This window comes from Vespa mandarinia, chromosome 10 (assembly GCF_050613455.1).
Source record: "Vespa mandarinia isolate Hongniang chromosome 10, ASM5061345v1, whole genome shotgun sequence".
In the NCBI taxonomy this organism is placed as follows: domain Eukaryota; kingdom Metazoa; phylum Arthropoda; class Insecta; order Hymenoptera; family Vespidae; genus Vespa; species Vespa mandarinia.
Window position 1 is genome coordinate 4,628,985 of NC_140819.1, and position 13,440 is coordinate 4,642,424.

Sequence of the window (13,440 nt, forward strand, 5' to 3'; positions counted from 1 at the left end):
GAGAGAGAGAGAGAGAGAGAGAGAGAGAGAGAGAGAGAGAGAAAGAGAAAAGACGAAAGCTTGATCCTTATCAAAACACTTTCTGAACATCTTTATATTTTGGCATCAAAAAGAGATTACGTATGTATGTATGTATGTATGTATATATGTCTATCTTGTTCTCCCAGTTATATACATGCATCTCGTCTTTTGCAGATGCTTCAGAAGGATGGATATATAGTGAAAGAGGAGGAAACTACGGACACCTACGATCCTTCGTCCCTCACTCGGCCGTTCATTCACTTACTCACTCTCCTCTCGCTTCTATTCTCTCCTCTCTGTGTGCTTTTAATTTACCGGGCGGCAGGCAAATGTTTGCGCCACTCCCCCTCGATCGTACAACCCATTTCTCCACCCTCTAGTTCTCTCTCTCTCTCTCTCTTTCTCTTTCGCTCTTTCTCCTACTTTTCCTACTCTCCCACTTCCTCCTTTACGATCATTCCACCCCTAGTTCTCGTCCGACTTTTTCTCTTTCTCTTTTTCTCTCTTCTTCTCTTCTCCTTCGCCACCCTGAATATATTGACTGACTCTGACCATCGAAGCTCTAACGTTAAAGAATTCCCTATCGATGCTAATCTTGATAAAACGCCAAGGTCATTTATCCGAAGAGATCGATCTTTCAGCATCTCTCTTTTTCTCTTTTCCTCTCTCTTTCTTTCTCTCTCTCTCTCTCTCTCTCTCTTTCTTTTTCTATCACGTTCTTCAATACTTTTCCAATCGCGTTCATTATCGATGTCTACATTGAGATCATAGCAAACGTGCGAAGAATTTTATTTTACTGCGCTCTATTTACCATAGATTTTCCAGAACATGTACGTATGTATACATACGTCCTTCAGCGTCGACCGCGAAAGGAAAACACGTGAGTCCTGTAACATGCAAATACGATATCGGAAAGCGATACGTGTTTCGATTACCTTTGGATTTACGCTCACCCGATGCTAATACTCACTTCGAGAAGTCGCGTATCTCACTGACTGACATCAGAAAAAAATCCTGAATATCGCGAACTCAAAGTATAACGATTGTAGAAATCAAACGTGAAGATCGTGGAATTGCGATGAACGTAAGAGAGAAGAGAGGAAAGGAGAAGAAAATAAACGAATATACAAAACATGTAAACGCAAAAGGATCTAATCGGATCTCGCGAATTTTCGCGAGCTGCCAACTGACGTCATAGTCGCCGTTGTCGTCTTTCTATTTGCAGCCTCGTTAAATCATCGTAGATGTGGATTTCACGAGCGTGCAGTCCGTACTCTTCTCTTTCTCACCCTCTTTTCACTAGTACCAGAACCAGTACCATCACTAGTACTACCAACCGCCCAACGACCCCGCGCCTTTCGTTCGTGGCTTTTAATAAATGGAATAAAAACGAGATCAAATATTTAACTGAGGAAATATTTGAGCGAGTGCCTATTATTACAGAGTAGTGGTGTAGCATAGATATCTGGCCGCAACCCTATGGTACTAGCGACGTCGCCGATCTTCCATGTAATAATAATTAACGATTGCCATTTCGTTTATGTCTGGCAAATATACCTAGTTGTTCGTTAGACTCCTATAGATATCCGTGTGTCGATTTAAATCGACATCGAGCGAGCGAACTTTCTTCACACACTTTCCGTTTTCACGTTTTCCAGTTAAAACGTTCTTTCTCTTTTCCCTTTCTCACTCTCTCTCTCTCTCTCTCTCTTTAAAAAGAGAACTCGTTCGGGTTCGTTTAATAAAAGTGTTTCAAATAATTATCTCTCTTTCAAGCGTATGATCCGTCATGAGACCGGTCAATGTATAGGTATATTAACTTTTTAATTGACGAGCTAAGCTCTATCCTTTACTCGATCAAAGTCCAAACGTAGTTAGGTTTCGTTAGTTCGTGAGAAGAAAAGAAAAATGAGAAAGGTAGGTAAATAGATAGATAGATAGATAGATAGATAGATAGATAGACGATAAATGAGTACGTATTTAGGTACTTACGTATATACTTAGATAAATAATTTACCTAGTGAAATACCTAGGTAAGCTTTTTTGTTTTATTCGAAAAATTATTCTTCTTTTTCTGTTCGTTCGTGGGAAAATTCACGCAATTAATCGTGACACGATGTTACTTTTACATGAAGTATATCAACGTATATAAAATACGACCGAATTTTCGATTTACCTACCTACCTATCTACCTACCTACCTACCTACCTACCTACCTACCTACCTATCTATCTATCTACTGTATTTAACAAGTTCCTCGAACGTTTTCCTCTTTTCGTAATATGCAAGTAATAGCTGACGCGTAATTACACGTCATTGCCACGCGACTTTGTCCTGATATACGATGTTTAATGAGGGTGAGCTTTCGCGTTTAACCCTCTTTTCCCTGAAACGGTCACGTGAACGGAAAGAGACATCGAGGACATCGGCACACATGTAACTAACTTGACGATCTTTCATGTAATAATAATTAATGATCATATAATTGGACTGCAATCAAGAAAGGACTCGATGATTATTATCGATGATCATTTAGTAGTTATGATTGTTATTATTATTATTATTATTATTATTATCATTATTATTTTTATTTTTATTTTTATTTTTGTAGTTAAAGGATGAACGACCGATGATGAATTCAATAAGACATTATTCGGGTAATATGTTAAACGTTTAAATTAATTATTTCAAACGTTAAACTATCGAGGATTATTTTTCAAGAATAATCATTTGGTTATTTCACGTACGCCTCGTTAGGAAGAGGCAAGAAGTCATAGATTGCGTCAGTCCGACGGGCACATGGCGCAACGTGCTCTATCTTCTCTCGGTCGACCTCGTGAAACCTTTATTGGCTCATAATTTTCTCTCCCGTGCACACAGACACGATTACACATCTACGTATATACCTAAGTTCTAACGTGTATTACGACACGGTGCGTCCAAGCATTTGAGAAAGGGAGTGAAAGGGAAGAGGAGAGGATTGGGGGAGGATGGAGGAAGGACGGATCTTTTAGGATCTCAACCTTTGTTAGTATCCAAACTATTCGGATAGTTGTTCTTCTCTTCCGACGTGTCCTTTTGTCCTTTGAATATGTATCTGCACAGAAAAGTAATGATTAAATTTTTAGTTTCATATAACATAAATATAACGATGCATTATCATCGATCAAATTTCTTGTCTTATCGATTTATGATAATATCATGTTTAAGAGAATGTAAGATCTCGAATGTAAGAAATATTTTCGTACGCATTATATTATTATGAAACATAATTGATTGATAAAAAAAATTCCATATAGATAATTAATATAGCCTAAATTATATTTTCAATTTGACGACGAGTTATAAAAGTTATACTCGATATTACATAAATAGTAAAATTTGATATAGACAATCTTAGTATATTTTTTGTTTATTTTTTCTCCCCTCCCCCTTTTCTCTATAAGAAAAAAATTATACGAGTAAAACGAACGAATGGATGAACCATCTCTTATCGGTACACGTAAGTACATGTAATAAATAGGTAGGATATAATATTCTTTCTACTTTTATGTTAAAAGGAAGAGGATGTAAAAAAAAAGGAAAAGGAAAATCTCTGTTAAAGGAAAAGTGGAGGATTGTACCGGTGTCTTTGAACCGGCTCGAAATCGTTCCTGAAAGGGTGAAGTTAAGAGAGAGAGAGAGAGAGAGAGAGAGAGAGAGAGAGAAAGAGAGAGAGAAAGAGAGGGAGAAAGAAGACAGAAGGGACCGAACGAACGTTAAAGCTACCCTTTGATGCGAACCAGTTAGAAGATGAATTCGAAGGCAGCTTGGAGTAAGAAAGAGAAAGAGAAAGAGAGAGAGAAAGAGAGAGAGAGAGAGAGAGAGAGAGAGAAAGAACTCGAGGGTAGTTAGGTAGCTGGGTGGCTTGCGAGGGTGATGATGGGGTTGGGTACAAACACAGAGATGGTAAAAGTTTATTAATTAGCTGGCATTAAGAGCGTGGCTGCTTCTGTTCGTTGGAGTCGATGAGAAAGAGAAAGATGAAGATAGGAAGAAAAGAGAGAGAAAGAGAGAGAGAGAGAATTTCTCATCAAGAAAAGAAGAACGAAGGTAGGACGATAAAAAGCTCGGGAGCTTTCAAGCTAAAGAGATGCAACCTTCGTTCTTTTACGATCCAAGATATATAGAGACGAAAAGATCGATAAGGCCACACGCAACCAATGTCACCAAGGACGCCACAAGTCCGGATACGAATCGTTTGATAGAAAAAAAAAAAAAAAAAGAAAGAAAGAAAGAAAAAAAAAGTCTTATCGATTATTATCTAAATATAGCACGATTCGCATATGTATGAGAAATATTAAATGACTATTTAATGTCCGTTCAATTAAGGATACCACTAAAGGAATCATTTAGAGTCTCTTTTCTCATACTTCGCTCACAAATCAGTCTTTGTCCATTCATATTTAATACATTTTGCTTGCTTGCCAGTACATCATACGTCAAGGGATAATTACGACGAAAACCTTGATAGAGAAAGAGAAAGGACTTTTTTTTTTTCTATCAACATCCAAACGTGAGATATTAATGTCGTGTTTCAACGCAACCCCAACTTCGTCGTTGTCGATATAATTCTATCTTAATCGTGGCCGCTTCAATTCTCACGCAAATGTATTCGTTTCAATTGTTATATTTGATGTCCCAATGAATCTGTTCTAAAGTATATTATTTCGAGTTGAAAAGGTAAAAAAAGAAGAAAAGAAAAAAAAGAGGAAAAAAAAAAACGAGAAACGCGTAGAATAATTTTTTTCAAATCAACAGATATCTATTTGTATTTTCTTCGTTACCCTAAGCATGCATCTCTGAAAACCATAAAAACAGTATGATAAAGAAATCTGGAGTAAAACGTAACATCTATATATGCACGCATATACACACAGATATATATATATATATATATATATATATATATATATCTTATAGTATTAAATGAACGATCGTGTATTTGTAATTTTAACTTAGAAATAAATCTAAAGATTTTGATGTGATAGATCGTATCTATAGTTTTCGGATGATAGAAAACGATTCATTTATATCTCGATTTTGATAAAATTCATTTAAGGGAATTAAAATGATCATCAGATAAGATATAAAATGATCTTATTGTTACGTTTTAAAGTTAACGCGTCAAAATATTTTACTGAATTTTATATGACTGACAGACATATAATTTTTCTTAAAAAAAAAAAAACTTATTCCACTAAAGAAATAAAAATGTCTGGTGAAAGATCTACGAAATATTGAAATTTCAATTTCAATAAGGAAAACACCGGTCACCGTTGAAAGATGAAAATACTTTTTCCGAATCAAGAGACGAAAATATTTGAAAATTCTATTACCATTGGAGTATTACATTATTCTCGTAAAATTATACGGAAAAGGAAATATTGAAAGCCACATAATGTTTATAGGACTCGACTATGAAAAAAATAATATCAGTTATCTCAACAAATATGGAAAACTTCAACATTGTAGCCAAATGGTTAAAGAAAAAATTTTTTATACCTTCATCCTCCTTTACCATACAAGCGATACTCGGTATTCTAGATATTATATATATATATATATATATATATATATATATATAATATATATACTTTCTATACACCCCCGTTCACCCAGTCGGGAGTCTCGACGAAGCCCAGAACAGGAAGGAGAGAGATTTGCAGGCCCCGTGGGCTTGTTTGACTTTACTTGCAGCTATGTAATTGAATATTATACCAGGCTGCCTCGTTGGAAGGGTTGAAAACTCTTACGAAGTGGGAGGGGTTTGTTGGAGAATTCGAATGGTGGACGAGAGATAGCCCCAGAAAGTTGGTAGGGGATGCTTGATGGAGTGATCCATAAGAGGAACCAGAAAATTAACTGAAAATCTCACGAAATCGCAAAGGACCCTTCGGCGGAAAGGGGGATGGGACGCCGGAGGAATGTTTACCCTTTATTATACTCGCGCATCTTCTCTTCCAACGGATCTTCACTGCTCCTCGTCCACCCTCTTCTCTATCTTTTCTCTCTCTCTTTCTCTTGTTCTCTCTCTCTCTGTCTCTCTCTCTCTCTCTCTCTCTCTCTCTTTTTCTCTCTATCTCTCTTAGCGGAGAATTGAGACCGCAGGGAATCTCTCTTTCTCTTTTCCCATGAAAATCTTTTTTCTTGGGATTTTATTATTTTCTTGGAAATTCAACGAATAAGTATCGCTCTAAAATCTCCTTTCGTTGGAGCGTTAGATTCACTGAATTCATCGGAAATCCGACGGTGTCGTTTATTCAATCGTAATATCCTTTATGATGCATTATACAATTAGATAATCGTTCATCCAAATGTACGACACAATTACTTTTGAAATATACCACGATCACTTTGTATTCTCTCCGATAACGTTTCTCTTTGATTACATTTACATTTTACTACTTAACAATAACAACAACAACAACAACAACAACAACAACAACGATAAAAGAAACCAACAAACAAACAAACAAAAAACGACAACAATAAAAAAAAACAAAAATAAACAAAAATAAAGAAGAAAAAATAAAAGCAATTTCCTTACTGTTTGTAAGAAAACTTATTTCGTTTTGATAAAACTTTCACGTTGACCATTGAAACTATTCATAGAGAATCTTCGGAGAGTGAAAGAGAACAGCGCGCGTTGAAAATATACCGAAAATAAAATCTTTCATATTTCCATTCGCGATAGTTTTAACCTATGTACCTCCGATTCGTCGATTCAACTTTTACTGAAGTACCGATGCCAACGGATTAAGGACGACATTTTCGAGCACATTTCGTCCAATGCAAGGTTAGCCACGCACGTTTCCACGCAACCATCTCTGCTCCATTTCCACCTGAGCTTGTAAGGAGGGAACTATCGAGAGATAGAAGGAGAAAGAAATAGAGAGAGAGATAGAGAAAGATAAAGAAAGACATAGTAGGTAAGAGAGAGTAAGAGTAAAATGGAAAGATCCAGACAGAGTGAGCGAATGAGAAAGAAAGAGAAAGACAGAGAATAAGAGAGAGAGAGAGAGAAAGAGAGAGAGAGAGAAGTGGAGGGGGTTGATACCAAGAGGGGATGAAAGCGAACTCGCCGCAGGACGGTTGGTGTACAGTACCGCGTATAGTTCGCTGGTCGATGGTGCGGTCCGTAACGCCCAGCTACTGCGCAACCAATGCGCGAGTCCACCATGTTTAATGCTGCGAATTCGCTCACCCTCCGTGGCTCACCCTCCTTCGTTCCCCTCCTCCTCCTCCTCCTCCTCTTCCTCCTCTCTCGCTCGTCTTTCTCCTTTCAACCACTGAAACGGGCCGGGGGTTGCGTTCCAGCTTGGCGCCGTATGCTGGTACCGACCCTCGCGTTATACCCTAACCTTCGTCTGTTCGATATCGCCCTATCCTCTCTCTCTGTCTCTCTCTCTCTCTTTCTCTTTCTTTCTCTCTCTCTCTCTCTCTCTCTCTCTTTCTCTTTCTTTCTCTCTCTCTCTCTCTATCTCTCTCTTTCTCTCTCGTTCTTGTATCCGCTCTTCATCCCTCTATCTATCTGTCTTTCTCTATGCACGCCGCATAACGGACAACAAATTCCCATGTACATACGAACGGCTCAAAACCGCAGCAGCAGCTATCTTCTACCTTTTTCGATTTTCACCTCTTCTCTTTCGCTTTTTCTCTTTTTATTCGTTATGTTCTTTATTTTTTTCTTTTTTTTTACTTTATATATATATATATATATATATATATGTTTTTTTTTCTTTATTGCTTTAGACGTTTCTTATTTTATAATATTGAAATATTCGTTTGATTCTTGTATAAATATACAAGCGTTTATTGCATTGAAATCGCTAACAGAGATTAATCGAAAGGTTTTAAAGATTAAAAAATCTATCGTTATATTTATATATATATATATATATATATATATATATATTTATTTATTTATTGTTGTTGTTAAGATTGATAATTATAATCTTTGTAATCCATGATTATAAAAGTTTTGTTAATGTTTTTATGAACGGTGTATTGTTAAACGTAATACATAAAGAGCTTACGTATCAATTTGACTTAACTTTTGGACTAATATTATAATGAAGGTTGACGATTGAAGAACATAGAACGAATGAGCGTTCGTATGGAAGGTAACGTCGCGATCAAACAGGGAAAACGGCTCGGTGGTCCTCATAAAATATCGATAGGTCGTGGCGAGCGCGCGCATCGACGTTATAATGCTGCATAATGGTTAGAGCGATGTATTTAGGGGCGGCTAGGTCGTCGGGCCATCGCCGTGCCCGTAGAGGCGTCCGTACCTCGCGATGGGTGGCCGCTCCTGCGGGTGTGGTATGGCGGGTGGTGACGAGGATGGTAAAGAGGGTGGTAGAGAGGGTGGCCCAGAACGGGGAAGCACTAGTAACGAGTATTTGCAGGCCGGCTCGATGCATAGTTAATGATTTGTCAACCAAACTCCCCCTCTACTGGACCATGCCGAACCTGACTAGGCCATACATTATAACCGTTCACGTACCGGGTGACCACGTGACACGGGCTCACCGATATAAGCGAGAGCTTAATACCCGCGTAACTCGTGCTTTGAGTTCTGATCAAAGTCTCGCATTTGCTTTCATCAACGTAGTCGTGTTTGCGTATCCGTACTTTCCTAACGGTTGCTAGATCGTCGAGCTTTAAAAAAATAAAAAAAAAAAATAAAAAAAAGAAAAAAAAGATTAATGCTTCTGCATTTGTCGGATTCTTTTCCCCGTATCATTCCTTCTTCTTTTTCTTTTTCTTCTTCTTCTTCTTCTTTTTTCTTCTTCGTCGAAATTGATGAATTTATAATATCAGATTGATTATTTCAAAGGTGTCGTTTAATATATCACGAAATGAATCAATTTGATAATAATGAGATTATAAATGGTCCCTATAGAATTTCAAGATATTCCTTGTCTTATGTACACCCGTTAGAGATCACCCGTACGTCCTCTTGCTGCGTAAACGTATATATACCTATCTACGTATGTAGAAAGTAGGCTGCACGTCGTATCGGTGTAACGGTAATTCAACGATATCCCTTAACCGACCTTATCCTCGCATCGTCGAACAGGAGATACTGCTTATAGTTTAATTTCCGATATGTATGCGGAAAAGCAACGTAAACAACATCGGACGTCGAATTATGACGTTAATTCGCCAACATGTCGTTGCGTATAACGCTAAATATCCTGCCAAATATTGAATGAATTATCATCGTCATCGTCGTGCCTCATCCTTTTCCACCGGTAATATATTTATTTATGGAGAACGGAAATTTTATGAACACCGTTTTGACTGTTACAAATCGAAATGTAAAGTGTTTAAAAACGAGAAGAGTGAAAAAGAGAGAGAAAGAGAGAGAAAGAGAGAGAGAGAGAGACAGAGAGAGTGACAGAGAAACAGAAATATATATATATATATATATATATATATATATATATATATATATAAAATTATTCCATTTAAATTATCAGTCGGAAAGTTGTTCATAAAAAAGGGAACTAAATATATTTGATAAAATTCATCGTACGTTCCGTTAAAACGTTCAAGAACGAAAGAGAGATAATGGAGTCGTTAGGTAAACATTCAGTCGATTACTATATTAATCTTGCATCGATTCGCTCTTATTAGGGCACGTCACCGCAAAGAACGGACGCAGGAAGAAGAAAATAAACGGCGAACCTAATAATCGGTTAGGTCGATTGGGGTCGGTTCGGGTCACGTTCCTCGAAGGTACATGCGGTTTCCTTTTTTATGGTGTCTTCTATTCTTGCGGAAATTAGTGTGGGTAGATCGTGGTTTATGAGCTTACACTTTGTGGTCCTTCGATATAAATAAATCATACTTCTTTTTACTTTCCCCTTTTTTTTTTCTTTTTTTTTTTTTGATCGAATCATTATTACCACTAGAGAAATGGGAAGGGGAAAATAAAGTAAGGAAAGAAAGAAAGAAAGAAAGAAAGAAAGAAAGAAAGAAAGAAAGAAAGAAAGAAAGAAAGAAAGAAAGAAAGGAAGAAAGGAAGAAAGAAAAAGAAAAGGAAGAGAAAGTAACTAAGTAAAGAAAAACAGGACAATCCAGAAACAAACGAATAAAGACTCGATATCGAGGAGCATCGAATGGATACTACAAATGTACATAGCATTAATTAAATGTAACAAGAGCTGATAGAGTGGAGCGCAGTGGTTAGAAGCTGTAGACAATCTCCAAATATTTGCGAGGCCAAATATCTTGGCTAAACATCAGCGCAGTGACACAGCGCCTTCCGAACGTCTAACACGCTATATAACTGCTTTCTGTAATGATAAATCCATACGCAAGGTGATGAATACTATGAGAAATCAAACACAAAGGTAAAATTTTTTACCAAAACTATGCCCAGTCACGAATATGACTGAAATCGATCGATCGATCGATTCGATCTAATGTCGATCATATTATCAAATATTTCATCCGCATTTATGTTCGATCTTTCGCTTATAGCATTATAAAGAAGTATATATATATATACCTATAATAAAATACAATAAAAAAAAATCTATAATAAAGTATTAAGATCAAAAAATTTATTAAAAAGAAAAAGAAAAAAGAAAAAGGAAAAGAAAATAAAAAACAACAAAAAAAATATGAGAACGAAAAAGAAATATTTCTTATCTGCAGTATGGCTCGTGCTTAAAAAAAAAAAAAGGATAAGAAGTTTAAAATCAAGAAACGATTCTTGTGTGTAGAGTTAATTCGAATGATTTAACTATGACTCCTGAAGGCCCTTTTACCTACGGTTAGGTTTCCTGCTGTGCTCGTGGTGTGTTCCATGGTGTTACATAATTGTTTGGCTCGCAGCATGGGGCGGGCACGCCCCACCTGGCACCCTGGCCCTCGTTCATTCTCAGGACTATAGGACCGTAACATGGCAAGCCATAGAACGTGGTCCATAACGTTCTACCGTAATTTGTCATGATTACCAGGAGATTACTGGTGTCGCTGACAACCTTTCGCTTACCGTTTATATTCACGACTGTGCTCCGCCCTTTAAAGAGCAAAACGTTAACGTAATTCTCGGTTAGATATTGAACAACGCCTTTTGCCATTTTTTCTCCATTTTTATCGGATGTAATCGAACGTCATGCCTGTCTTACGATTAAAATACAATGACGGAAATATGAAAGATAAATAGATAATAGATAGAAAGCTGATAAGGATCGTTGTAAAAGAAAAAAAAAAAGATAAATAAATAAATAAATAAATAAAAGAAAGAAAAAATAGGAAAAGAAAAAATGATCAGGATAGGAGAATCTTCACAAAGTTTTATCTCGATTAATAAAAGAACATTAATGAAAAAAATTATATCATTAGAAGGTAATTGCATATAAAAAAAGAAAATTTTTTTTAAATAAAAAAAAAAAACCTAAAATGAGAGAGAGAGAGAGAGAGAGAGAGAGAGAGAGAGAAAATAGATGAACAAAAAAAAGTGGGATAAATAAGGAAATAAATAAAATATAGATCGACGATGTTATTCATAGGCATCAGTATTTTATGTTCGGCATTGAGTTCGTTGAATTCAACGAGTTTGAAATTGCGTAAGCGAACGTCGACGAGTTTGCCACTTACGTCAAAGTTTTTGCGTTCCTTTCTCGTCGAGGAAAGAAGAGCGTCGCGACGCTCGGCGTCGTTTGCCAAGCACACACCGCGATTTGATTCACTCGCTAGCTCGGCTGGCTGGCTGGCTGGCTGCCTCCCTTGGCTCCTTCTCTCGTTTGTGCGTGTCTTTCCTTCTCTACGGTCTCTGCGAGAAAGAGAGAGAGAGAGAGAGAGAGAGAGAGAGAGAGAGAGAAAGAGAAAGAGAAAGAGAGAGAGAGAAGAGAGACTGCCGAGCTGACTGACTATGCGTGTACATGTGTACGCGTGCTCTTTGCTTGTGAGCACGATGTCAATATTATACGACAAACACACTTAAATAGGCTTAAAATACTAACATCTACCTCGTTCTACGCCGCTATGTGCCTTGCGTGTACTCCCCGCGCGTGTATGACTTTATAGAAGCGTGTTTAATTATATCTTTAGGCCGCACCGGTGGGTGATCCATTCGAATTATCCGATCGCTCGTGGTTACTCAAGCGATTACATTAGTTATGTAAAGTGTTGTAATCGGTAATAATATATTGTTTACCGAAATCCTATCTAATTGATGTCATAACATTGTCAATAAGAACTTATTATCTAACGAAAATATTAATAATGAAGATGAATACTCGTTTCAAAACATTTGTTTCTTTTGAACGTAGCGAATAACGAATGGAAGAACGAAAAAAAAGAGAAAGAAGAAGGAAAAGAAAAAAAAAAGTAAAGAAGGAGAAAAGATAAAGAAAAAAGAGAAAGAAAAATGCAATCACTGTGCTTATCTTTCGCCGATATGTTTGATTATTATATATTCGACACAAATGAATCGCGTTTTTTTCTTTTCATTTCTTTTTTCTTTTTTCTTTTTCTTTTCTTTCTTTCGTACGATAGATAAATAAAATTTACGAGGGCTCATGAAAACTCGTAAGATCCATCTAAGGATTTTAATTTCTTTTATCTGCAAAGCCGGTAGCAATGAGACCGGATATTTGCTCGAGAAAGAAACGATAAAGAGTGGTAAAAGATGAGTAAAAAGGGCTGGTAGATCGTCAAGGGCAGAGTTGAATGAGCGCGTTCCGCCGAAACTCGGAACGCAACATTGAACTTGTAAGAGCTAACGAGATCAATGTTGAAGTTCAGAACTGGTGACTGCCTGTTTGCTGATTGGCTTAAATCAGCGTTAAGCCGATCCAATCCAATCCGTGCTTCGAGCCAGTCGGCCCCTTTCCTGTCTTTTCGATAGGGCTAGAAACTTTAGGGTGAAACCTTCGAATCTCGCGTACATACATATCTACGTACATACCTAAATCTGTGTATGTACGTATCTACGTATGTATGTATGTATGTATGTATGTATGTATGTATGTATGTATGTATGTATGTATATATGTATGTATGTATGTATTGATACAAATTTTTACGAAGGATCAAAATTTTAATAAATCTTCAAAACGCTCATATGTGTATATATATATATATATATATATATATATATATGTATATATGTATGTATGTATATAATGGATGGGGAATGATAGGAATATGTGTTAAAATATGTGTAGGTGTCGAGAATCGAATACAACGTTACGTGCGAATTTTTTCAATGTCAATAGGAAGAAGGTAGATAGAAAGGAAGGAAGGAAGAAGAAACGTATGGTTCTTTTCTACTTTTTCTTTTTTTTATATTTTTTTTTATATTTTTTTTTTCTTTTTTTATTTTTATTTTCTTCTTCTTTTTCTTTTTTTCAAACT

General features: G+C 36.6%; 1 protein-coding gene across 2 annotated transcripts in view; it reads right to left on the reverse strand.

The window, feature by feature from the left end:
• The window catches only part of PpD3 (protein phosphatase D3), an 83,524-nt gene that overhangs the window by 8,160 nt on the left and 61,924 nt on the right, over positions 1 to 13,440 (reverse strand). For both annotated transcript variants that reach the window (XM_035876568.2, XM_035876566.2), the window contains exon 2: positions 3,045 to 3,118. The gene's annotated coding sequence lies outside the window, so the exon portion shown is untranslated. The remainder of the gene's footprint in view (positions 1 to 3,044; positions 3,119 to 13,440) is intronic.